The sequence below is a fragment of the Bactrocera dorsalis genome, chromosome 2 (genome assembly GCF_023373825.1).
Source record: "Bactrocera dorsalis isolate Fly_Bdor chromosome 2, ASM2337382v1, whole genome shotgun sequence".
Classification (NCBI taxonomy): domain Eukaryota; kingdom Metazoa; phylum Arthropoda; class Insecta; order Diptera; family Tephritidae; genus Bactrocera; species Bactrocera dorsalis.
The window spans coordinates 86,381,049-86,407,106 of NC_064304.1; the positions used below are offsets into that span (position 1 = coordinate 86,381,049).

General features: G+C 39.2%; 1 protein-coding gene across 11 annotated transcripts in view; it reads left to right on the top strand.

Annotated features, from left to right (window-relative positions):
- Positions 1 to 26,058, top strand: part of LOC105223353 (lachesin) — a 167,029-nt gene that overhangs the window by 110,222 nt on the left and 30,749 nt on the right. For all 11 annotated transcript variants that reach the window (XR_007421804.1, XR_007421805.1, XM_049449202.1 and 8 more), the window contains one exon: positions 20,627 to 20,703. The gene's annotated coding sequence lies outside the window, so the exon portion shown is untranslated. The remainder of the gene's footprint in view (positions 1 to 20,626; positions 20,704 to 26,058) is intronic.

Genomic DNA, 26,058 nt, shown 5'->3' on the forward strand with positions numbered 1-26,058 from the left:
AATTTCGGGCCGACAACTCTTGGCTTTTGCTCCGCGATAATGTACCGTCGCATCCTGCATTGATTCTTCTTGAGTTTTTCGCCAAATTTTCAACCAATATCATCCCACAACAATCGTACCCGCCCGATTTAACTTCGTGTGACTTCGGGCTATTCAATAAACTGCACCGACCGTTTCATAGACACCATCTTGAGTCAATTGAAGACATCAAGCGTGAATCGCTCCAGCATTGAAGGCTATTCCAGAAATTAACTTTAACAACTGCATCAAGGGGGATTACTTTTAGGGCAGACGACATAGATTTTGAAAAATAAAATTATGAAGAAAAGTATACTATTTTCTGCTCATAGCACATACATTAAAAGACCCTTCACAAATAAAGAAATTTCCTTACAAGAAACTAACTTTGGTCCTTCAGTTTATATGGCAACTATACCATATAATAATCCGATCCATAAAATTTCTTCGGACAATAACCGAAGCTAAACTTCTTGAAGGTACATATATCGCCAAATGATAAAGCTTTCCATATAAGCGGTTTATTCCAATCGTTCTGTTTGTATGCCAGCTATATGCTATACTGATCCAATCTAAACGGTTTCTTTGGAATCTGCAACATTCATTTAGGCTATAATCCATACCAAGTCATTTTCTATAGAGTAAGCTAGGAGTAAAGGATTTAAATTCAACAAGAAACCGGAAAATAGATTTCATAAGTACGCTTTCTAAAATGGCTGGACTGATAAAGCAATATTCCAACATCATAATGAACTGAGGTAGGTTAGGTTAGGTGAGGTAAATAGGCTGATTTTTCGTGTGGCCACAAAAATCCCAATTGCACGGTAGTGATGGCCTGAACTATGCATGGATCAAAAAGACTGTCACATATCTACAAAGCGCCTAGAGCCAGCCAGGAACTTACTGCAGCAGTTAGTATTTGCTCCAGCCAATTCGCTGTGTTCGTAGAAAGTATGGCAGCCGAAATACTCTAACGAAAGCTTGGCAGTGAAGGACAAAGTGTGTAGATATTTCCACCACATTTTCACCCAAAATCTTTAGCTTCGTCACGTGAGTGCCAATGGGACAGTGTTCAGTTAAGGCACCTATCATTGCGGTGATGTAAACCTTGCTAAAACCTAGCATTTCAATGGACCTTTTACGTTCCGCTCTGGGCCAGAATGCTTTACAAACGCGCAAGTGTTTCAAGCTCATCGACTTTATGATTTCCGTCGATTCTGCTGCGGTAAGTAGCTTGATGCTACTGCTAGTGAGGTCATGCATTCCCTTACAAGTTATAGGCTCCCTGTCTGCGAGCTCCGAGCCTGTATATCTCTCTCTCTCTCCTCTGTATCCTCTGCTGAATGGATACATACCACCTTAAGAGAAACCGCACTTCGGGGAAGTACATCTGCTTGATAGCTGCCACTTCTGCTTCAAACACACTACAATTGTCAGACAGTCTGAAACAAGAGTTGATTGAGAGGTCCGGCCAGAGGACTCTTCCTCCAACCTTAAGTTCTGATCTATATGTGAAAAAGCTCACTGTATTTTCTCTCCAGCGGATCCGCTCCACCCATATATCTCTCGAAGTATGTGCGCGGACAAGATGATCAGCAATGCAGTCGAAGTGAGATTGAATTTTGGAATGTCAATCTTTAAGATTCTTAATTTGTTCACTTTCCCAGAATCTGATAGCAACCTTCGCTGCATTTCATCTGCCCGCTATGTGCAACGGTGATATACATACATATAAAGAATATCATTAAATGCCATCATTGGTATTGTACGTAATGCACCACTGCTGTCAAAGGGAGTTGAGTTCGCTTCTCGGCCTTATGACTAAGATGAAGGTATATGAATAACCGTGATAACTTGCACTTAAAAGTAAAAGCTAAGCAATGAAGCTACTGCATTTAATAATATTATTTAACTAAACTCCGTTACTGTTCTCAGACATTAAACGAAAAAAATGTCACAATATTAATTTCCGTGTCCCTCACTTTTGAGCTTCCACCCTACAGCTCTCCACAAATATAACGATGCTGCGTGGACGCTTAGCGGACGTTCGATCAATATTCTTTTGTCTTTATTCCCCCCAGGTCTATCACCCGCTCTTTCAACGCTTTCGTAATAAGATTACAATGTCTGCGATTGAGCTTTCGACCGACAAAAATGTCTACATTTCCACTTCACTGAACTCATATTGTCTACTGGATATGTCAAAATCACTGACACCGCACATAATCAAAGAAGAGACACGGCTGCATGAGCTTAATGAAAGTAAAAAATGTTAAAGAATAAATGAAAAAGTCAAAAAATATTATTCATTTAGTTTGACTATAAAATATCTATAATGACAATGTAATCAAATAATAGGTATTATTGGAAATAGAAAAGTAGAGTAGATTGGTTGAGGGCGCGTCAGGATGTCTATTCAGGTGAAACCCTTCACCCCTCGACCAAAACTTTAAGTTAATGAAAATTTAATAGAAGACATCACCATCCCTCCCCACTACCACTTAACTTATATATTTCGAAACTCAAACCACCAAAAGCAATTCGCTTCACCTCACACCTCATAGATTGTTGTACGATATTAACGTCAGTCATTGGAATAGATATATGTTTAACTTTGAGCTTTGTTCGTCGAGAGAGGACTTCACTTCTCAATTGCCTACTCAGTCCGAAGTAGCACCTATTGGCAAGAGTTACTCTGTGTTGGATTTAGATGCTGATGTTGTTTTTGGTGTTAATACCGGTTCCAAGGTAGACGAAATTATCTACGACTTCCAAGTTATGACTGTCGACAGTCACGTGGGAGCCAAGTCGCGAGTGTGACGACTGTTTGTTTGATGACAGAAGATATTTCGTCTTACCATCGTTCAGTACCAGGCTCATTTTTTTCACTTCCTTCTCCATTTTGAAGAAAAGAGAACTAACAACGCGGTTGAGGCCAATGATATCAAATACGCCAGTAGTTGTACACTCTTATAGAATATGGTCCCTTCTGCAGCTCGAATTATTTTCTCCAGCAACTGGTTGAAGAAGTCACACGAAAGGGAGTCGCCTTGTCTGAAACCTCGTTTGGTATCGAACGGCTCGGACAGATCTTTTGGTATTGCTCGACGTCAGTTTAAACAGTCGTATTAGTTTTGCGGGAATACCAAATTTAGACATCGAAATGCAGCTTCTTTTCGTACTGTCAAAAGCAGCTTTGAAATCGACGAAGAGATGGCGTTTGTCGATCCTCTTTTCACGTTTCTTTTCCAAGATTTGGTGCAAAGTGAATACCTGGTCAGTTGTTGATGCCAAAGTACAGAGCCGCAAAGAAATTCTCAAGTCTCTAGGACAAAGAAACGATGTTGGCAACTAGCAAAGCAATGGACCGGCGGTCATAAACTAGACTGCACCGATATGGTCGGCTGGACGTACAGCAATACAGAAGAACTGCAGATGTATCAAAATACTGCACTTCGAACGAATACATGATGCCCTTTAATGTCTCCGGTTGACCATATACACAATGAGGTCCCCATACTCCCGATCAAGGTACTTAACGAACTCCACTCCAGCAGTGTTTTCTTCTCGAGCTGCGTTTCTGTCTGTGTATAAGCGAACGGGTCCGTCAGTTTTTGAGATAACGATCTGAAATGTTGCACATATCATTTTGGCTCCAAGGACAACTGTAGAATATAGATGCCATACAAACTGAACGATCAGAATCAAAGGCTTGTATGGAAACTTTTCCAGTTGAAGAGACAGTCCACTCAGCTCATCATGCTGATCATTTATAGTATATATATTTTTTTATACGGTCTCCGACGTTGGTAACCTCTACAGAGCATAAGGTTAACCTCAAACTGAGACAATAAGTATTTGGTATTGGTATAGTGGCTATTGAGACTTACTGAGATTTGTAAATAATCTTTTGTTGTTGTGAGTTTAAGATTTTATAGTAAAAAAAAATCCTCCTACCTCTAAAAAGCTTTTAACATAAAAAGCATGCGAATTAACCACGATTTTCATGTTCATCCGCTTGTCAATTGGCAACCATTATTCAATTAAATGCATTTCGAAATCTTGTCAAATTAGGTGTCAGCCCAAAAAAGGGACTACAATTTGATTAATTGTCATATTTACAGCTATTTCAGCGCACACAAAAAAACCGACTTAATTTTCGCCCACATTTCGCACCATCGGTGTGAAGAGACGACCACCAACACCTGCTAAGCTAACGGTCCTTTGCATCAAGTTATCAGGCCATCGCCTTTGCACCATTTCCCATCAGCTGGATTGGCTGTGGGCAGAAGAGATGGTGGATAAAGAAGAGCAAGTTAATTCGTTATTTAGTTGCAATATTTTTTATCTTCGTTTTCATCTTGTCATTTTACATTTCGCTCATTTCCTGCGCACAGCATTTTCTTTAAATTCAACGGTGTCATTAGTCACCTGCTTTGTATACGCGTGTGTGTGTGTGTGTAGGTGTATGCCTAGAAAATTTCCACAGCCAATTTGCCCGCTTTATGTCCACACAGCTTGAATGCCGCTTGACACCTGCGACCTCGCAAGGAGGCGTAAATGAGGTGCCATGCCGATGATGTCAATGATAGAATCGGCCTCGCATCTCTTATGGTCTTTAGTACCTATGTATATAGCAGAGCGAATTTAGTACTACAATTTTTTTTTTGCTTTACTCCTCAAATTAAAGCAGAATTTGAAGCCAATCAGTGGGGATACGCCATCTCTGAGGAGTAGCCATTACTAGTTATATAGTAGAACTCCGAATCGGCTACACAGGCGATGAGTAGCTTGTCTAGGAAAGTTGGAGATTATCCAGAATTCGAAGAACCACATGGGTTTCATCATCTTCCACGCATACTCTGCATTCCGCCGAATCAACTATTCCAATTTTCAGAAGGTGGGATCTTTAGGGAAGGTGCCCGGTGATAACTGCTATAATATTCACTTTAAAATATGAATAAAAGGCGAAGATTTAGCTTTGACTCTAATTACCTCGACACAACCTTTCTTGAGAAATATGATTTGAATATATTGTTGTAACGCAATAAAAGCTATATACACTGTGTCTGGTTTGAAAAGAACCGGTTCTCGGAAAAGCTTCGAGGAATCTTATATATACAATTTATATATACCCTCCTCCGAACAGGGACCCAGCTTATGCCTACAAAATAATCTCTAGAATATAGATTAGAGACGAAGAATTAAAGTATCATAACTGCGACGGCCTCCATCTGAGATGCATTCTATATATTTTAAGGCTGATATTTCTGGATTTATCAGTCAGCGTTTAGGAGTTCAACTCCTCAAACACAATTCGCCGTGACTCATATGAACGACAAAATAGGTCATTTTGTATTAAAAATATATATATCTTCAAAAGATACCACTTTCAAACTAAAGTTCAATTTCTGCCATTTAACAATTTTCGGATTCGTGGAATTAGTTCTGCTCCTTAATAAAAACCAACAGTTCTTATTATAGACTTGATTAAATAAGTCACGTCGCTCTCTTTATCTTTAATTGTTCCGCTCTAACCTTTTTCAAACCGACTTTGTTACCTATATGCGCTTGAAGCGAGTCAGATTGTAAAGAAATGGAAAAGGAAAATACCATTTTTATAAAATAAGAAGTCTAGTTCTAGTCTGCTCTCAACGCCTCTCTTTAGTTAGCATCAGCTAAATTTAGATTGATTAAATATGCCGTTATTACTATAGGGTTGTGCAATATCAAAACTTCGCCGGAGATCTACACATGTCCATTAGACGACGCCACTACCATCCTCCCAGAGAAGGGAAGCCAACACTAATCACCGAACTCTAACCCAAAACTGACGCAACTAATAAGGAGGTCAATCGCTTAAGGGCAAGCGCTTACCAAAACGATATGCTGGCGGATGCTTCACGACGCCCACATCTCAAACGTGAAACTTACCATTGGCCAATAAATTTTCCAACGCAGCTGAATAAAAAGTTATTAACTTGTGCACTCGTCTAAGGAGAAATGGAAAATAAAGAACTAAGACAACTTACTGTCTTACCTTAATACCCATGTAAAACAACAAAATTATAGGAAGTTGAAATGAGGTGAAGACGTTGGCGTTTAAAGCAGGCGAAAGTTACGGTAGTGGTTGCCACCTGCCACGAAACAATGCAGAAGAAAAATTCACAGACGGCTTCACGGCCGCATAGCCTCAACTTTGGCGCATAAAAATTTGCTGCGTAATTATTTTAGACCACGGCCCAAATATACTTGTACTCGAACTCATTTCTCCGCACCGCCACACACACCACTCACCACACACACGAAGTCTATAGGTAACAGCTAGCAGCTGTTGAACTTATTTGTACCTTTGCGTCTGAGCAAAATGCCGAGAGGCGAGCGGTACGCTGTGGCATTGCGGCAGTCGATTGAGTCGTTGCCAAGCCGCAGGCTAATTAAACTCAGAAGCAGCAACAGCCAAAATCAGCAGGAAAACCTCCATCTCCATTCGTAACGTCAGCGGCGTGGCCGCATCAAAAGCAGTCTTGGCTGAGTCACCACAAGCGCCGAAGACTTCAGCGAACGTTTCACGAACACCGCAACCAGCGCCACAATCTCATTCACACACTCCACCGCATGCCACAGGCAACTGATCCCGGCCGCTTACTCAATCACTAATGTACTTACACATTCCCTCCCGAGACATAGGCATCTCACATTCACGACTGTCATTGCCGTCGTACACACAATGTAAACATGAGAGCAGGTGGCAGCCACTCACTTCACCCACGCTCTCTCACTCTTTCGAACGTGACGGCATATTGTGGTGGCTTTAAAGATTTGCTTACATTTTAAATATGTCTATTAAATTCTCAAAGTAAATTTTCCCATTGCGCCAATCGACAAGGCGAAACCCACAACGTATCTGTTGGCGGCTAATTTCTTATGAAGTGCGAAAGAAAAGTAATTTAAGTTTCGAAATGTGTCATAAAGCTTATAATTAATTTGCATTGGAATTTCCTTTCCGCGAAGTGCTCGCTGGCGAATTATCAAAGTTGCGCTTAATGCCGTTAGAATTACCAAGGTGAATACGCAGCGCTGTCAAGTCTAACTAGATAACGAGAAAATAAGTTTATTGTCACTTTTGATGAAGTCCACAAATTCTTTTGAAGCTAATATGTATTATGTAACATATTTGTACTTGAGCAGCAGAATATCGCGTCCCATTAGATGGATCAAATGTGGGTGTTTTGACGTCATACACCATATACTCGTAGGAATAATTACTGCCGACCGTTTGACAATGACAACAGCGCTTGGAAGAGACCGTGAAGTATTCTAAGAATAGTTTTACCATTATATGAGGAAAAGGCCGAATTGGGCAATCTTAAAGATACGTCGATGATTGCTCTTCGAGGGGCATCAACCGCGATCACAACCTTTCTCACAAGGGATAAGAAAATCTCGGAAACCACTTTAACAAACCGAATACAACTACGATCTAAAGAAAAACCTTCAAGAATGGATATTCATGTCACAAGACAAAGTATTCCGCAGAGCTTAAATCTCACCAATAAGGACTGAATAATTCGGTCTCGAAACTGCTTTGTAATTACATCCTTATTCACAAATAAGATAGGTTCCTAGAAAGTTTGAAGTACTTCGGCATTTTGCAACTCAGATTTTGACAATAGTTTCCATGATTCCTTGTTACTAGTTGGATGAATAAAGGAGTTCAATAACACAAGATTCCAATAATTTTGAGTGGAGTAAGGTTTTAGATCATGCATTTACTGGGGAATAGTGCGAAAAGAACTTAATTACGAAGATAATAAAACTCACTCGAACCGCTGATGATATGCCGTAGTGTTGTTAAAGTTGACCGATGACGATGTCTATGATGTTCGTGAACCTACTAGCTTGACTCTACATCGCGTTCGAGTTTGCCTTTGCTGGACGTTTTAACACTAAAGAAAATATAAGGTTCTTCGTGAGCTGTAGATGATCTCATTAATAAGTACCACGAAAAAAGCCTTTATGAAAACAGGGCTTAGGAGCTCCAAAAGCTTGCCATTCATCTTGAATGGAAAAGCTTTCAATCTAAGCATTAAAAGAACTCGCAAAAACTTAAATATAAACCTCAGTCTGCCAACATCCGGGTAATAGAAGAGATGATTCCACCTCAGCTTCCTTCATATATCTTTATTAAAGAACGTCCGACAAAACATTTAGTCGCAGCGAATATTAACCTATTGAAAAGAGTCCAACTAGAACACCTATAATTACGGCGAGATTGACTTTTGTAACAGCGAGTAGTTCGTAGTAGTAGTAGGACTTCAACTCATTCTGGCCCGAATGATTTCGCAAAAGTTCTAGTTGTTGACTAGCGCTTTCTGAGCTCTCTTCACAGGTCCAACGCTAGAACGCAAGAAAACATCGACTCGCTTCCAATAGGGTGAATTTGGAAAAACGTTGCCCTGCCTAGCAAACTCATCACCTCTGCTGTTTTCGGCGATTCCGCTGAGATCGGTCATCTATATAAGTCAAATATGGATGAAGCTTGAAGATATTGCTAATGAGTCATACGCTTCTTGACTAGTTTTGAGCGGACAGTCAGTGCCTCTCGGCTATTGGAGTTAATGCACACCTCTCTGACGGAAGCTGCACTTTGAAGCAGCACATCTACCACTACCTTAATGGCAGCTACCTCAGCTTGAAAGACACTAGAGTGGTATGATAGTCTAAAATCATAGTTGAAGGAGAATTCAAGACTCTCTCTTTTAACAATTCGATCCATCCGTGAAAAAGCTCACTTAACCCCTTCAACAGCTTCGTACCGCCTAACAGTCTCTCGCGAGTTGGAATGCAATCGATTTTGTGAAGAATTTCAGTGTGGCCCTATTGCAGGCTACTCGTATACCCAGTTTCCTCAAATCTAATAGCGCCTTCGATGCCAAGCACCGACTAGATATCTCTACCGGTACATTGAGTAAAAAAGTCATTGAGTGCCATTGTTGGGGCTGTCTTTAGTGCACTACAGATTTCGATGAGCCCGCCTTTTGAACACGCTCCAGTGGCTTAGCATAGTTTTTCCGAAGGCCCGCCACTTGACAAAAGTAAATAACATAATGGAGAGTTAGGCGATAAAGAGAAAAAGGGAGGATTCATTATACACATTCTCTTCCTCCCTATCTACCGTTCCATGTTTCAAGTTTCTCCATTCTATAATACGTACCAATCAGACATTACCTAATTCATATAATCTAAATATAGTATTCATATATCCTTCAAATGACTTTCTCCGTGTCTGTCTTGCCACATATCCGCATCCTTTACTCCTTAAACATATTTGTTTACTAGTGCGAATAAAAGCAAAAACATTTTATTGAATTTATAATCCTCTTTCATATTGCAATATTTTCTTATGTTAAACAAATCCAGTTGTGTTTGCTTATGCCAGATTCTGGTGTCACTGCATAGTAATCCTGCCCGCTCGTACTGGAGTCTCTCTCCCTCCGCTCTACTATGAAGTGGAAATTTTCTTTAAAACGCTCAAGGCAAACGCTACGCAATTCAATCAACAACAAAAGAGGTGAAAAACAATACGCACATATGTACACTACACACACACACACACACGCAAACACATGTGTACGTTTATTTTGTGTACATACATATGTTTATGCAAATAGGCTGCCGAGTGGCTATGTGTTGGTAAGCACTTTAAATATTGAAATGTCACTTTAAAATAATAGTGCCGAACGCAACGAGTGGGAGAATGTGAAAACAAAGAAATTATGCAAAAATAAAATAAAATAAATGTTTGTATGTTTGCGTGTAGCATACCTCGCTTCATACGTGTGAGTGCACATGGAAAATATTACCGGCGGACATGACGTATGAGTAACATGTGTATCTTCATGCAAGTGGGCACTCGTGTGTATGGGTATTTATATATGCCTGTATGCGTGTAGGCATTTAAATAATTTACAATTTACGACAATTGCGGGCGATGGCAGCCACAGCAGCAGCGGCAGCAGGCAGCAGCCACAAGCTCTTCCATGGCGGCAAAATGGTTCGTTGCAGCAGCTGCTTTTTTGCCAGCTGCTTCCATCTAACCGCCAGCCGCTTTGTCAAATTTATTATTTATAAGTGTTATAAATTTTTTATATGATTTTTATTGTTTTTGTTCTTCTTGTTGTTCACTTTGTGTTTGTTTAATATGCAATTTTTCGCCTGCAGCAAATCATTTTGAGCCGCAAATTAATTATAAAATGATTAGAGTTTATGGCTGCTGGCGTGTGAATCAGAAAAAATTGAAGAATAAAAAAGCTCAATATGACGAGAGGATGTTTAAGGACACATATTTTGTAACAATAGTTGGAAAAAAAATTATTGAAAAAAATATTCACTAACAAAATTTTTTCTCGTTTTCCCTTTTTTTGTTGTTACTTAAAATTTTTTGGTAATTATTTTAGGCTTCATATATGTATAAAATAAGAAAAACGCGTTAACTTCTTTGGACCAAAACTACATCTCCCTTCACAAATAAACATTTTCTATAACAAAAATTAACTTTAAACGCTCAGTTTGTATGACAGCTATATGCTATAGTGATCGGAACTGAACAATATCTTCCGAGGATATAGTATTTTCTTGGACAGTAAACTGTACCAAATATCGTTAAGTTATAAAAAAGTTTTTCATAAAGCATTTGATTTGGGTCTGTCAGTTTGCATGACAGTTATATGCTATAGTGGTCCGATATAGACGATTCCGATATACTTATGAACGGTTTATTAGGAAGAAAAGAGCGTGTGCAAAATTTCAGTTCGATATCTCAGAAACTAAGACACTATTTCGTGTATATAAAGACAGACTCGCATATCTAAATCGACTCAGAACGTTACGATGATCATAGTAATATAAACTTTATAGGGTCTTTGATGTTTGCTTCTAGATCATACAAACTTCGTGGCTAGCTTAATATACTCTGTTCAGAGTATAAAAATCTCAGAGTGTCTACTAAGCCGCCTCCAAACTCTAACCAGTGAGTCAAATGAAGTCTCTCTCTTTACCTCCAGCTCCCCCGCCACCGCTCCTCTCTCTATCCTTCCTGCTCGCTTTCTCTCCTCTCACTCTCTATCCGTCTTCTTAAACTTCTTCTTCTTCTTAATTGGCGTAGAAACCGCTTACGCGATTATAGCCGAGTTAACAACCGCGCGCCAGTCGTTTCTTCTTTTCGCTACGTGGCGCCAATTGGATATTCCAAGCGAAGCCAGGTCCTTCTCCACTTAGTCCTTCCAGCGGAGTGGAGGTCTTCCTCTTCCTCTGCTTCTCGCGGCGGGTACTGCGTCGAATACTTTCAGAGCTGGAGTGTTTTCGTCCATCCGGACAACATGACCTAGCCAGCGTAGCCGCTTCGCTGAACTATGTCAATGTCGTCGTATATCTCGTACAGCTCATCGTTCCATCGAATGCGATTGGGATACATTTATTCAATATGGATATGATCGTTTCAGTCTCAATGAAAGAAGGCGTAAAGTAGGTATATGGAAGCATAGCAGAAAGTCGTGTTTAGAGTGCTGGAGCTGGAACAGTGTGACAAGGGAAGGGACCGTAAATTTTGGTTCACACCCCTGACAAATTTCCAAGTGTAAAGAAAATTGTCTATTCTATTCAAAAATTAATCTATTGGCAAGAGCAATTCGACATTAGTTTCCAATGCTGACAGAACTGAGTAACAACCAATTATGAAGTAAGGACCCTCAAGGGGGAAGCAGACACAATTTTTCTTGAGTTACCATCAACTTTTAAGTTGGCGTCATTACTGGAGTATGAGTGAAGACCTGGCTGTACCCGTAATATCCAAAACAATGTCCCGTAACAGATTCGAGTCAATACTAAAATTTTTACATGTAAATGATAATGCAGAAATCCCGAAAAACAACCAGGATCGGCTATTCAAAATTCGCGCTATGATTGACGTTCTAAACAAACGCTTTTAGCAGGTGTATTGCGGAACCAAGGAATTATCAGTTGATTTTCCTCAAGGGCAGAAGCTTCTTCAAACAATATTGCCCCATAAAACCAATTAAGCGTGGTTCTAAATTGCGGGTTTGTCGGATCAAAATGTATGTGAATTTTGAATATAATTTTTTCAAACTCAAAAAGTGGAACAACTAGAGAAAATCGAAAAGGACTGCCTTCAAACATGCAGCTAGACAAGCAAATGAAAAGAGGAGAATTTGATTCACGATCAACAACGAATGGAGTGATTTCTTATACTGTAAATGGATAGATAATAAACCAATATTATTGGCGTCTAATTTTCATGGCATTAGGATGATGGAGTCATGTGTAGCGGTTCACGCAAATGAGGAAAGTTCTCTAATTTCCATTCACTTGAGAATGGCCAAAAACTATTCTTTTACATATGGCTCAAGCAGATCACGTTTTCCGGTTTTAGACCAAGTCTCCTCTGCTTAGCCAAAGAACATCGGTTTGAAGGCGAGCTAAAATGAGAAAGCGAAACATCCCATTTACAGGGCGATGGACTGGACAAAGATTGAGGCGAGTAGGTCCTTGTGGCATTTACTACAGTGGCCAAATAAAGGAGCGCAAATTAGGTGTGGTATTCGTGGTGGGAGAGAGACTCCGTCGCCGAGTACTGCCATTCACTCCGGGGGATGAACGTCTAGCCACAATCTGCATCAAAACGAAGTTCTTCAACATTTCGCTGATTTGCGCCCACGACGAGATGGAAGAGAAGGACCATGGGCGCTTAGAGCGCACCTATGAGAGCTGCCCTCGCCACGATGTCAACATCGTGCTTGGCGACTTTAACGTCAGGGTGGGCATAAATGATAAATGATGGAAGATATCTTTGGCACAACAGTCGGTAAATTCAGCCTCCACAATGAAACATCCCCTAATGGGCTGAGGCTCGTACTCGTAATATGGTTATCTGTAGTACCAAATTCCAGCACAAGAAAATACATCAAGCTACCTGGCTATCTGCGGATCGAAAACCCACCAACCAGATCGATCATATTGTGATAAAGAGAAGACACGTCTCCAGAGTTTTAGACTTGCGTATCAAAAACGCACATCATCAAAAACAAGAAAAGTTCGACGTCAACAAATAGCCCAACAATTTTCTACCCGACTTACACTCCTGCTCTCTGAGAGCACTCGTCAACAACTTGGTATAAGGGAACTTTGGGACGGCATTTCGAGCTCCTTACGTACAGCTACATACGAGACCATGGGTGTTCGAAAAATGCAAAAGAACAGCAGTTACGACGAGGAGTGCCGGGTCGCAGGGGAGAGTAAACAGACTACTTACCTCGCAACGTTACGATCGATCACAACACGAGCGGGATGGGCTAGATACCAAGAGTTGAAAAGGGAAGCGAGACGTATTTGACAAGCTGTCTACACTGACATTTAGCAGTACCAAAAGCTCCGCCAGGATAAGGAAGGACCTCACTCAGTCGTTCGGTTTCAGACAAGGCGACTCCCTATCAGGCGACTTCTTCAATCTGCTGCTGGAGAAAATAATTCGACCTGCACTTAATAGAGACGGTTCCATCTTCTATAAGTGTGTACAGCTGCTGGCGTCACCTCAACACCCGCTCGGTTAGTTCTGCTTTCACCAGGCTGGATAAGGAAGCAAAGAAAATGGGTCTGGTGGTGAAGGAGGGCAAGACAAAATATCTCCTGTCTCCTGTCATCTCCTGTCATCAAAGAAACAGTCATCGCACCTGCGACTTGGCTCTCACGTCACTGTTGACAGTAATAACTTTGAAGTCGTAGATAATTTCGTCTATCTTGGAACCAGTATCAACCACCAACAATATCAGCCTGGAAATCCAACACAGAATAACTCTCATCAACAGGTGCTACTTTGGACTGAGTAGGCAACTTGGAAATAAAATCCCCTCTCAACGAACAAAAACCAAACTCTATAAGTCACGCATTATTCCCGTCCAAAAAAACGTCGTGGCAAGGGTCCGTCTATTGCAACTGATTCTCGATTAGGTAACTTGGGAGTACATTGGCCAATATTTGTTGAAGCCGAGGAAGATGTGAGATATCGCCTTAAAAAATTCAGTCCAAAATTCATTCGAAAAGCCAACAATGCGGTATATTTTTACGCTGCAATGAAAAAAGAACTGTTTCGCCGAATTTCATGGCATTAATATGTGAATAAAAATGTTTAAGCTTCTCAAACCCGATGGTACTTGTAAGTCCTTTTTGTACACTGCGGTATCCTTGAATTTTATAATTTCCTTTTTTGTTAATAAAATACGTATATGAATGATAATATTTAAAAATAAGTTTGAAACACAAATTTTTCCTCACCTTGGTCAACTAAGGGTTAAGGCTAGCGAAGTTCTGCTGTCCATTAGATTCTCAGCGCAAATAAAAGCTGTAGTTTACATTTTGTATTGAGGTGGGCGAACCTGTTATATACATACATACCATATATCACCATCGAACTCTTTAGAGAGAGAGAGAGAGACAGCTAATGAAAATCTCCACCTCTTAATTTTGTGCCGTGATTGCCAATCAAATGAAATATTTTTATTAATTAAAACCGACATTTTCAAAGGTTGTTACTCGTCTATTAAATGCATTGTTTACAGTTATGTTATTTTATCTAAAAAGTTATATTTATTTTTACTTTTATTGTTATTTTTTATTTTTGTTGTTTTTGTATGTTGCACATTGTAGCACTTCCACCTAAACAGCTGGAATTCTGCATTTTTCATGCGAAAATTTATGGGCATGAAAAGCGCACTCACGCACACACACACACACGTGTTTGGCGCACTTAGGCGCAAAGACAAATGGCAAGTACAACACTCAGCATAACAAAAGCGCACACACGCTCACACATACACACAGGCGAACTCAAGTGAATAACGTGAAAAGCTCAAGCGTTTGAATGCACTTACAACGACGAGGGCGTGTTTACACATAAAGGTAAGGATGTGTATGTGTATGTGAAGTAATTTTGCAATTAATTGCGCCCAATTTAAAATGTTGCAAAATTAATTCCAACCTCTTCACATACAAATGCATAATACAACGAGTGCACACATGAAATGCACATGCGCTAATACAAACAAATACGCACACATTCACAGGCATTCACAGACGTGTGTGGAAACATTTGCAAAAACAAGTGAATGCTTTTTTCCATACAATTTCGCAACAAGGAATGCAATGAAAGAAATGCAAATGCATAACAACATGTTACTGTCGCTGCACAACTGCACATTCACGCACACACACACACAAACATACATATGTATGTATATGTAAATGTATGCATAGTGGCAGGCAGCTTTGCAAATATATAATTTGCATAAATGTTTACACATAAGAGGAATGATGTTTGTGTCAAATAATGCAACTGGTTACTTAACTCACCTTTTATGAACTAGTTTCGAACTAGTTACATTGAAAGTAGTTTGGGTGTATCCCTTAATTACAGATCTTTTTTAAATACAATCTTGTTCTTAACTCTATTTAAGCGACTTTAGCACGTAACTGCCAGTTAGTAGGTCGCAGGTTCAGATCCCAGTTGAAACAAGGAAAAACCATAAATGAGGCCGCAATACTGATATAATACGCTTCAAAGCTATTAAAAGATCTCGATTCTGATTTGAACGGTCTGTTTGGATGACTATTGGTCCGAACTGAACAATATATTCGTTGAATGCTTTGTATAATAATTTAATGAAAAACGGACGAACGGGCAGACACGCGGGCACGGCTAAAACGACACAGCTCGTCACGCCATTCATTTTTATTTATACTTTAGAAGGTTTGCGATATTTTCTTTTGGTTACTACAAACATATTGGAAAGTTAAAAAAAGTGAATCCATACGGATAAAAAGCGGTTTGAGACCATTTCTTATATTCTCTCTGTGTTTAGGCAAATTCAAGACGTTAGTCTCTGAGTCAATACAGAGTCCCAAGGATATATAGTGTACACTCAGTATACACCTTGTAGTTCAGTGCTCATAACCTTATCTTAAAATGCATGATGTCATGCAATTAGACGGTAATTTCACCACTAGCAGAGTTGAGCAACATATTTCAATTCTATTGCGCATATATCCGAGTTTACAACAGTGCGCTAGTCGTTCTTCCTTTTCGCTGCTTGGGGCCAATTGGAGATTTCAAGCGAAGCCTTCTTCACCTGGTCTTTCGATCAGGATGGAGGTCTTCTTCTTCTACTGCTTCCCCCGGCGGGTACTGCGTCAAATACTTTCGGATCGGGAGTTTTCGTCCATTCGGACGACATGATCTGGAGAGCGTAGCCGCTGTCTTTTAATTCGCTGAACTATGTCAACGTCGTCGTATACGTCATCGTTCCATCGATTGCGATATTCACCGTGGCCAACGCGCAAAGGACCATACATTTTTCGCAGAATATTTCTCTCGAAAACTCGTAACGTCGACTCATCAGATGTTGTCACCGTCCATGCCTCGGCACCATAAGGCAGAACGGGAATAATGAGTGACTTATAGAGTTTGGTTTTTTTTCCTTCAGAAGAGGACTTTAATTCTAAATTTTTTACTCAGTTTGCGTGACTGACATTGTTTTTTGGTATTAACACTGATTCTAAGATGGGCGAAATTATCTTCGCCTTCGAAGTTAAGACTATCAGGAGTTATTTCGTCTTGCCCTCGTACACTACCAGACCCATTTGCTTCGTCTCCTTATCCAGGGTGGAGAAAGCAGAGCTACCAGAACGCGTGCTGAGGCCAATGATATCTATATCATTGGCGTACGCCAGCAGTTGTATGTACCCTCTTAAAGAACATGCTACCTTTTCTATTTAATTCTGCAGCTCGAATTATTTCCTTCAAGAGTAGATTGAAGAATTCGCCTTGTTTAAAACCTCGTTTTGTATCAAACAGCTCCGAGAGATCCTTCTCGATCATGACGGAGTTTTTGGTATTACTCATCGTCAGTTTACACAGCCGTATTAGTTTTGTGGGTTACTTTGCAGGCATAGCGGCATAAAGGCAGCTTTTTTCGTGTTGTCAAAAGCAGCTTTCCGAGACTGTTTCTATTATTCATTGGTAGGGTTTTTTACCCCAGCGCACAATCCTGGGGAGGAAGGAGGAATGGTTTGCCTTCTCGCTTCAACTCGCCTTCAAACGGATATTCTTTGGCTACCTAAAGGATATTTGGTCTAAGGCCGGAAGTGAGCGCCTTGAGTCGTATGTAAAAGAATCGTTTCTGGTCACTCCCAAGTGAATACTGATCAAAGAACTTTTCTCAGTTGCGTGAGCTACACATGACTCTATCCTCCGGTAGTCTATAAACATCAATAATATTTCATTTAATTGAGTCATTTGTTAAACTCCAAGTTCTTAGCATTATTCTTATTGATAACTCTGAGGGATATTTGGTCTAACCACTTCAGGACCTTTAAGAGAAGCGACATTATCTTTTTTTTGCTTGTTTGTTTTGGTAGAGCTTAGCTTTTAAGTATTTTTCGTACGCCACAGTCTTATATAGGTTATTCTCCTGGAAGAATTATTAAAACAAAAAGATAATGAAATACTGTTACTCAAACACCATAACAAAACTGTGGTATGGAAAGTGGTATACACAGGTTTGTTATGCAATCATCTGTGCGATTTGTGGAAATACCCGCCCAAAGTCCCTTTTTAAAGGAAATTTAACTTTTTGACATTTACCGAAGCTAAGACCTGCCAAAATAACACCAGATCTTATATTTAATATTTATTGGTTAACCGAGGTACCACCATGACCTTATTTTTTTAGTTCGCAACCTCCAATCTTTTACGAACTGAATACAGAAGCGGACGCAGCTTACTTCACGGCTGCAAACTTCAATCTTGTTTTAGCTCTGTGAAGATCAGACAAAGTGATGTGAAGACTAATACTCTGCGTTTTTTTAACTAACGCCGCTCCAAAAAACCTTAGCGTATATACTATAAGTAAGACCTGATCGACGACATACAACAACTTTGTTTGTTCAAACCCGATGCCGACCACTTTCCACTTTACATTCAAAAATCTAATTGCGGATCAAGTTGGATCAGTAATATTTAAGTAAAAACCATGAGTCTCAGCTGTCGGGTATACGTAAATGGCAATACAAAAGAAGTGAGTGTGTGTGGAACGGTATGCGTGTCCTGCTGTGCGTGTGAAGCATTAAAATTGCAACGTTGAATAACACGACCACCAGCAACACATTTAGCAACAGAAACAACAACAATGGCAACAAAATGACAATAACAACAAGCAAACAACTAGTGCCGCCAGCCGTGCAAAAGCGCATTAAAGCGACACATAGCCAACGGAAACGGAAAAGGAAAAGGAAGACGATGAGCAGCTAGTCGACGACCAGGACCAGCACCAGGCAGACCAAAGAGCAGCGGAGCCGGCTACAATTGCATAAGCATAAGCAGGAACATAAGCATTTTCGCGCAGGTATGAGGAAGAGGAAGAGAGGCCAGCACACACACACATACACACCTGCATGCATAGAGAACAAAGCATAAGAAAAGGGGAGAAAGAAGTGTTCGCCAAAGTAGGCACTTTTAGTTGCTCAATTTCAGCTTCACACTTCCGACAGCGAAGCCTAAGGCAGACGGTGGTGGCGAATAATAGGCGGAAAGAAGTGAGTGGGTAGCAATTGCTGTGCGTTGCGGGGGCAAGGTGCCTGCTGCCTGACAGTGCAGAAAGTTGAAAAGAACAGGTGACAGTCGCAAAGTTGCCCGGAGCCGGAGCTTTTGTAATAAGACTTGGCCCATTAGGGGCTTGGCTCATATATTTTCCACACTTTATGCGGCCATCTATACCGTTATATATACCCATACATACAATCGGCCATATGCAACCAAATTAAAGAGGAGCAGCAGCAGCAGCAACACCAGAGACAAATAAAGAAGGACACAGAAAACGAAGCAGTCATCATTTAAATGCGCAGTCGAGCAATGCATGCACCACAAGGACCATGAGAGGAATTGTTAAAACAAGAAACTGCGAAACTCTTAAAAAGTGGAGGCGACGAAAAAAATTGCATTGCTGTAGAAAATAAACGCACAAGTGTCACTTGTCGGCGACACAAATGAATGAGCGAAATGAACAAACAGAAACTAACAAGCTCGAACTTAGCAAACTGCTGCGACTGCAGATGAGAAGGGCGAACGGACGGACGTCGAACACATGGCAAAATAAATAAATAAGAGTATACAACAAAAAAGATAGTGGAAAAAAATGTTTAAGAAACACATAGAATTAAAGCGTGACTTTTCGAAACAAGAGAATTAGAGCAAATCCTTAAGCAAAATTAGGTTAGTTATACGAGTAACCTGCAGGCTGTTTGGGGAACAAAGCTGTCGTGGAAAGCTTCGAACAGCAGAGTTAAAGATAAATCTGATGTTATTATTTACTCTTACTGGTAAAAGTAATCCTCAAATGAATTAAAAGTTAGTCAAATATAACGGGTGATCCAAGTAGAGGTGATTTCTTCAATAGCTTTTTGACAGATCACCCGTGAGTCCTGTCAGACTGTCATGTTATTTTTGTTTAATATTGTTTCTCATTTCATCATGGAAAGACAATGTGTACTAATCGTTCAACTTTCAAAGAATATGTTTCAAGCACTTCACTCAACTTATGGTCAACATAATCGGCCGACTAAGCGTGCTATTCGCAACACCATTACCCGTCTTGAGACCCAGAAATCATTATTGGTTAATAATCGACTGAATAGACCACTCCAGCACGCAGTGAAGAAAATAAAGCAGCCGTAGATGAGAGTGTACACGAAAACCGTGGAGAGTCGATTCGGTGCCGTTCTCAGAACTCGGACTGGAGTATGGAACGACTTGGAACATTCTACGTCAAGATCTTAAATTGAACGCGTACAGAATACAGGTGGTGCAAGAACTGAAGCCGTTCGACCTTCCCAAGCAACATCGCTTCGCTCTATAGGCTCTTGGAAAATATCCCAGAAGATCCGACGTTTCCGAGACAAATTTTGTTCAACGATGAGACCTATTTCTTGATCAATGGTTATGTACACAAGAAAAATTTCCGCATTTGGGACAAAGAGTAATCTGAAGAAATTCAAAAGCTGTCATTTCATCCAGAAAAAAAACAAAGGTTTGGTGTGATTTGAGGGAGATAATCTTCAAAAAATAAATGTGAAAGAATGTTCTTTCGAATGACAATAAATTTTCTCCTTTAAATTTGAAGTTTCTGTATATTTTCTTTAAAAAAATAGTGAACCTCGAATTGGATCACCTTTTATATAACACGGGTGAACAAAAAATTCTTTTTGGTTTCTGTTTTTTAGGTCAAAATCGGGAATTTTTATTTTCAGTTCTTAAAGTTTGGTTTTTCCTGATACAAATTGACCTACATATGTTGCTCTTACGAATATCTAAGAAATACGAACAAAATTGTACAATATCAAACTTTAATAAAAAAATGTCCTTAAATTTGATGTTGGAGAAACTAAAATTTAATATGTAAAAGTAATTTATAGATATACAAATAAACTTTGATTGAACTTTAATTTGAACTTTTAAACATAATTACCTTTTTTTTATTTTCAGATTAATACCAAAATAACTTCTAAGTAAATCAGCTGATTTCTACAATCATCAAAGCAAGACATCTTCAGCATTGCAAGGTAATTACAAACACCAAAGACATTTCATTTAGAATACTATAAAAAATAGTGACTTTTGAAAAAAGTTCACAGCAAAACAGAGTTCTTATTTATAAGAAACAGCTGAAAGAATTTATCTGCAATCTGTGTTAACACTTTACACCTTCCCAATTTAATTGATGTAAAAACTAACAGAATTTAATTTTGAAGCCGTCGTAATGAAGATTCAGACTAACTAGATGAGATCTGAGGTAAGCAGTTACATCTGTAAATATAAATTCATTATAAAATGAAACTATACTTTGAGGGCTGCACCATTTAAGTCTCTAGAGAATGGAATTAAAATAACCGCTATCTTAGTAGGCCTCTGAAACGCTATTTAAAGTACAAGGATAAGCAAAGACGGATTAGCATTGTACGCACAACTAGATTACGTGGTATTTACTAAAGTGTCCGTCTAAATTCGATGGCGTGGTAGAGAAAAACCCAGTCATTTCTATAAATCAAGATGAAAAAAAATTTATTCATTATTTCGCCGATTAATCCCGAGATTGCGACAATTCAAGGAAGGAGCTCCTTGTTCGACTATTCAGGTTTCACCACGAAACCAAAATTAAATGTCTTTTCTGAGAACGAAATGTGTATTTTTCTATTCATATTATTCAAAACAAAGTCGAAAACAGCGAAATAATGTTATAGCCGTATATACATAAAAAAAAATATTTACTCATATAGTATACTTTTGCATGTGTTGTTCAGATTGGACAAAAAATTCGAGTTTTCTTTCGATCAATTTTTTTTTTAGATTTTTTCATGATTTCCTGGTTATTTTTTACACCGTGAAGAAGATACTTACCTCGTTTATAATCGCGTAAGCAGTGTTGGTGCCAATAAAAAAAGAAGAACAGGATACGTGTATAGTAAATTTGCCACGAAGTTTATTCCAAATTCTAAAAGGAAACGTCGGACACACTAGAAAATACATATTTTTAAATGACCAGCGTGACGAGTCGATTTAGTCTTGTATTTTTGTCTGTTTGTTTATTTGTATATAACGAACTGGTCCCTTCGTGTATTTTTCCTCACGAAGCTTCTCATTTGTTGAAACCATCGATACGGCTATTGCATATAAAGGGATATTTACTCAAGGTTCCCTACTTTTTTAAAGAAAAAACACAGAAACTTAAAATTTAATGGGGAATATATATATATTCGAATGATAATCGAAAGAATATTTTTTGGCATTTATTTTTTGAAGATGACCCATCACTGGTAACGGGTGGAAAGTGGGATTTTCCGCATAGACTTTGGACTTTACATATCCCCATATGAAAAAATCTAACGGTGCGATATTATTGAGCGATAACGATCGCTATTGACGTTTAAGTTTCCACCGACACCATTTTTGAAGAACCACCAGACCAAACCATTCCTTTTTCTGGATGAAATGAAAACTTTGGAATTTCTTTAGGTTTTTCTTCGCCCCAAATGCGGCAATTTTGCTTGTTTACATACTCATTGAGCCAGAAATGGGCCTCATCGCTGAACAAATTTTGGCTCGACAACTTCGGATCTTCTTGGAACTATTCTAGAGCCCACATAGCACTCACTTGGGAGGGTCGATCGGCTTCAGTTCTTGCCCAAGCTGTATTTTGCGCGCTTTCATGTTTAAGATCTCGGCGTAAAATGCGCCAAATCGTTCCATACGTCAGTGCGAGTTGCTGCGAACGACACCGAATCGGCTCTTCACGGTTTTCGTCTACACTCTCAGCTACGACTGCTATATTCTCTTCACTGCGTACTGCACGTGGAGTTGCGGTCGAATATTCTTCTGTTTTTGCCTATTCGTATTCAAGTATTTGTGTTCGAGTATTATCCAATAATGACCGCTGGGTCTCAAGATGGCTGATGGTATTGCGTATAGCACGCTCAGTATTCCGATTACCCATTCTTTATGAAAAGTGAATTTTCGTAATACAGTTGAGCAACTTGTGAACGTGCTTCAGGCGTAAGTCTTTCCTTGATGGATAATATATACTGTATACTATAACTGCCATACAAATCATCAAGCTATCAAAATCAAGTCCTTGTATGGAACAGCAATACTATTATAGTTTCGGTGCAATCGTTGTTTTTGTTTTCTCTTATTTTACTTTGAAAAAAAAATGCTCCTAGCCTTATATTCTACTGCTGGAAAACTAAATTCGTATTTACAAACATATAGCGCTCGTATTTATATATTCTCAGTATTCACACATATCAACCCAAATGTGTATTATAATAAATATAACGGTATATTTAGCTACCATCTACTATGAGTGTATGTATGCCTGTGAGTGTATATACATATGTGTATGGGCAATGCAACCATTCACACACTCGGGTATTTCGTTCATTAAGTGCAAATCAACGGCGTGTGCCACATGGGAACAATTTCAACAAGAATATGCATTTTTGCTTTTAAAACAAAAGCCTCGGAAAGTGAGCAAACAACAACAACAAAAGTGGAGAAAGTAGAAAGGATACACACTAAAAGCTAAGGCTTAGTAGTCATTTAATGGGCTGCTGTGCTTTTGTGGGCTAAAACAAGACAAACACGTGACACAAACACACAAATCTCATATAAAGCTGCTGATTAACACACATGCAACAACAAAGGAAGTTATATTAACACATTGAAGTTTTTGCTGTGCATTTTTATAACAGCGACTTAATTTTCCAACTGGGACAGCAAATACAAACACTTTGCACACACCAGAACACCCTGTATTTGAGTTGGAAAACGAGAGTGTTTCGCCTGCATTAAGTAGCTTATTGTATTATGAGAGTGCTAACAAAATATTTGCATTCAGAATATTTATAAATATACATTTGCGATATTTTATATTTATATTACATAACAGTATTATGTATGTTAATATAAATAATCAATTACATTTACAGTTTATATAAAAAGTTGAAGCGTTTTTTTTTTGTTTTTTTTTTTTTGGAATTCAATTAATCATAATTATATTTGGTGCGATATCCGGTTTCGATTCGCCACTTTCCTGTTAGTCATGCTTGCGCTACGCTCTCTTATTCAAAAATTAGTAACAACAAAGTTAGCGAATTCTCTTTTCATATCGTCGAGTATATGTATGTCACATTGGAAAGATATAATCGTTTCATTATGCCAGTCGTTTTGATTTACCTATTGTTTGTTCGATTCAATCAACAACCTTTATAAAATCTATCATGACAATACTTCTTCTTCTTTAATAGCAAGATCCCAAGTACAGCAAGGTCATTTTCCACTAGATCTCTCCAAGGGAGTGAGGTCTTCTTCTTCCTCTGCTTCCTCCAGCGGGTATTGCGTCGAATACTTTCAAAGCTGGAGTGTTTTCGTCCATAACCACGACATGATCTAGCCAGCATAGCCGCTGTCACTTAATTTGCTGAACTATGTCAGTGCCGTCGTATAACTGGTACAGCTCACCGTTCCATCGCATGCAATATTCACATTTGCCAAGGCGCAAAGAAAAATAAATACTCCGCAAAACTTTTCTCTCGAACAATCCTTAGACCGACTCTTCAAATGATGTCAATGTTCATGCCTCCGCACCATATAGCAGGACGGGAATGATAAGGAACTTATTGAATTTGGTTTTTGCTCGTCGTGAGAGCACTTTACTTTTCAATTCCCTACACCTGTTGGCAAGAGTTATTCTGCATTGGATTTCGAGGCTGACATTTTTGTTGGAGTTAATACTGGTTCCAAAGTAGACGTCAACAGTGACGTGGGAGCAAGTCGCAATTGCGTTTCTTTGATGGCAGGAGATATTTCGTTTTGCACTCGTTCACTACCAAAGAAAGTAGACCTGACGGCGCCGTTGTTATGGCCAATGATATCAATATCATCGGCGTATACCCACAGCTATATACTTTTATAGAAGATTGTACCTTCTCGCTTAAGCTCTGCAGCTCGAATTATTTTATCCAGCAGTCGATTGAAGAAGTCGCACGGTAGGAAGTCGCCTAGTCTGAAACCTCGTTTGATCCTTCCCGATCCTGACGGAGCTTTTGCTATTGCTCAACGTCAGTTTACATAGCCGTATTAGTTTTGCGGAGATCCCAAATTGAGACATAAAGGCATTCGTGCTCGTGCTGGTGAGTGTCGATTCTCTTTTCACGGGTCATCATCACGTCATCGATTGGGGAATCGGGTTCGCCATCTCCTGGTGTTATGCTTTGCTTTCACTGCCATTTAACTGGCTGGAGAAGTTTTCGCACCATAATTTTAGTATACTCTAAGCATCAGTCACTAGATCACCTCTGGGGATTCTGCAAGAGAATGCTCCGGTCATGAAATCTTCTGCTAGTCACCGCATCTTTTGGTAGAAGTTTCGAGCATTACCCCTATCGTCCATCGTGGCTAGACATTCATGTAGTACTGTCTCCAAGAATATCATCACACTAAACTCTAGTTGCTTCAACTTTACAAATTAATCGTATCTTACTTCGAAAGAGCCAAATATACTAACATATCTGAGATCTCCTTTCTAATGTTAGAACGCTCTACGAGAAAGGCGTTTACTTACTTACATACTTCAAATGCCTCTATCGACATTATAGTTTAAGTGAGCTGCTGAAATGCTCTCATGATCAGTTCAAGCTTATCAGTTAAAAAAAATATTATGACTAATAATATAACCGTGGTTCAACCGCTTGAAAGCCCGAAAAATCTAAGTAATACATAATATTATTTTTAATAAAGCATTTAACCACTTCTCTTACACAAAATTATAAGCTCTAAGCTTTTCCAGGATTTCTAAAAATAGCTAAAACTTGAAAAACGGTACATAAATATATGCTAAATAAATACATTTCCTTGACATACTGTACATAAGTGCTTTTTTGCCACAATAGGTATACATAAATATGTACATATGTATGCAGAGTTTATATAGAATAACCGACATTCATGATTTGTGAGCAAAATCAAAATGCTAAAAAAACCACTTCGCTTTACTTTTTATCACAATTACCCTTTTGTAATTTTCAAGAATAATAGCTAGTAAGAGCCAAAGCTAAGAAGCTTAAACGCTTATGTTGAAGTACATGCTAACGTACTTACTTGAACACATCAACGCTTGAGAACAAAATCTGCCAAGGGTGAAGTGCGTGCGAGGATATCTCGAGCGAGTAATTTTTATTTAAAATTCTCTTGAAATTCTTTTAATCACAAGTGTGTGCAGAAAAACATAAGCATATGCAGATACAATAAACAACATCCATATACCCAGTAGAAAATATCGTGAAAAGTAAATAGGCGCATTCAACTTCTTGGTTGTGAGTTTAGTCACTAGTTGTAGCGCGTACACTCTAAACATTCAGATC